At 38.0% G+C, this 2,508-nt stretch overlaps 1 pseudogene; it reads right to left on the reverse strand.

Moving 5' to 3' along the window:
* Positions 1 to 474: 474 nt before the first annotated feature.
* Positions 475 to 2,245, reverse strand: LOC149185027 (chaperone protein dnaJ 49 pseudogene; annotated as a pseudogene).
* Between the last annotated feature and the right edge of the window lie 263 nt (positions 2,246 to 2,508).

Below are 2,508 nucleotides of genomic sequence, written 5' to 3' on the forward strand. Positions count from 1 at the left end.
AATCAGGATTCAGAACTGATACGCTGCAACATATACACTGCAGAATATAGATCTACAAACTAGAACTTAGAAAGTACATTTTCAAATTGAATTTAAACTGATGGATACACAAATGAAGGAGAAAATTGTAAGCACTGATTACATCTAAAATCTAGGCGGTCATATCATATCTCGTACAAATCATTACCCTATCTTAAAAATAGAAAGAGAAATTACTAATATCCAAATGTTTTACCAGCACATGCTACAGAAGTCAATACAGCCAAAATACTTTCCATGTCCAACTTTTTCCTGCCGTAGTTTAATAGGGATTCAAATTTGCCCAGAAAACAATAGAATTTCTGGTAAGATTTTAACAAAAATAAAAAAAAATTGGGAAATCCACTGTCAATTTTGAAAATTTTGGTTAAGATTTTGGTTTTTTGACGGTGCTGAATCTATTTCCACCCTCAAAACAAAACCCTCAAAACAAGATTAAAAATTTTGGTCATATTTATTAAGTAAAAAGTACCAAATTCCCGTGATTTTCTTGAACCTCCGGGCAAATTTGCCGCTCAATAGACAGCGATAACTAACCCACTCTAACCCATTGAAAAAGTGACCCGAGAATGGCCGAAGGCGATAGTTTCAAAACCCTCGAGGGGCACAATTAGCAATTTCACAGCTCAAAGGAGCCTAGGATTGTGCACCTTGGGGGTTTTGATTCTTTCCAGTGATTTACTGACGACATTTCAAAGGATGACTAGTCGGGTCATGACAACACTGTCAGTCTCCTGTAGTGAATTCTTTTAAAAAAATGCAAGAGACTTCTCAAAGGGACCTTATTGTAGAGCAACATACATTGCAATAAGAAAAGAAAAAGCGAACCCCAATACACATTTCAAGGTCGAAACAGGCCTAACAGAATGAATTATCAAGTCAGCAGACCCTTTAAAATTGGTTAAGCTTATCACAATGTGGCGTTTTAAATGCAAAACCCCATTCACATCTCTGCATCTCAATATGACAGTAACGCCTAAGAACATTCTTGTAATCCCTCTCCACTTGAATTTCAAGGCCCATTCTAGCAGAAGTCTCTGGAGGAAACTCCTTATCAAATTCAGCTAATTTTACAAAGAAGGTTACCCTGTGTTCCTTTGTAATCTTACTAAACTGATAAGAATCAGTCTTCTGCAACGAATAATTAGGCTCGTAGGACGGAAAATAGCTCACCAGGAGAAGTAGAAGCATGGGTAATGTCTGCAGAAGGACCAGGAAATTGAGTCTCTCACAATTGGGGGATTCGAACTCATTGCTATCATCACCATGATCATATTTTCTCCTGGTTTCGTCGTTGTTTAGACACTGGAATGCATTGGACAGTGCCTTGAAAGCTTCCTCTGCACCAGGAGCATTGTTCTTGTCTGGATGGATCTTCAATGATAATTTCCTGTAGGCCTTGCGAATTTCCTCGACAGGAGAATCCTTCTCAATTCCCAGTATGATGTAATAATCTTCATTGCTGGTGATTTCCGTCACTAATTGTATTTGCTCCTGTGTATAATTCACGCGCTCGCTTGCAGAATCATCACCCATTGATAAAGCGAAATTGGGAAGTTCAGAAAAACAGAAAGCCCCAGAGCCCCAACATCAAATTGAATGAAGGAACGCAAACCCACTACAACGATCGATACTAAAGATGAACCTGATAGAGGACCCTTGAAACCTTTTGTTAATTACTAAACCGTCCTCCTTTTCCATGTCGAACAATTGGGATTCGCCAGGTCTCCTTTTCTTTTTCATCGGAGGGCCAAAATAGAGATTTGGCTTCCCCAAATTCTGACTCATTTTATAATTATAATGCTGCATATTACTTTATGTCCCATCTTTCAGAACATCTTGTCATTTTAAGCAGCCAGTTATGGTGTTTTATCGTATACATGTAGCGGTGATTTGGACAGATTGACATCGTGAGTCGGTGAAGTGTAGCGAGGAGTGAACCGGGACGGGAGTGTGGTAAGTTTTTTTCATAAATTTATATAAGGTTAAATTGCAAATTTTCCATGAGAATTTTGGAGAACAAAAAATCTAATTTGCTCTGTAATGGAGAATTTAAAAATGATAAATCACAAGCGACCTTGAAACCTGGAAAATACATTTGAAGCAGGGCACGGTCACTGCCTGATAGTCCATTGGAACTTGGTCTTTGGCATGCCCGTTCTTTCCATCCAATCTTAGCTTGTAACACAGGTGCAATTTTGTAATAGGGTGGGGCTTTTCCCCATTTTGCTCAAAACAATGTTCGACGATTAAGATTGCAATTTCAATCGTTTTAAAAGTGAATTCAGCAAACTTAAAAGGGTTCGATTTTGTAACAGGGTGAGGTTTTTCCCCATTTTGCTCAAAACAGTGTTCGATGATTAAGATTGCAGATTCGAAAATTTGTAAGGGTTTCTAAAGCATTACAATTGATCTAGGGACATTGCAATTTCAATCGATTTAAAAGTGAATTTAGCAAACTTAAAAGGG

The sequence above is a fragment of the Pinus tabuliformis genome, chromosome 3_2, assembly GCF_031772625.1.
Source record: "Pinus tabuliformis cultivar Carrire ecotype Pingquan chromosome 3_2, CPIR1, whole genome shotgun sequence".
NCBI classification, from domain to species: Eukaryota; Viridiplantae; Streptophyta; class Pinopsida; order Pinales; family Pinaceae; genus Pinus; species Pinus tabuliformis.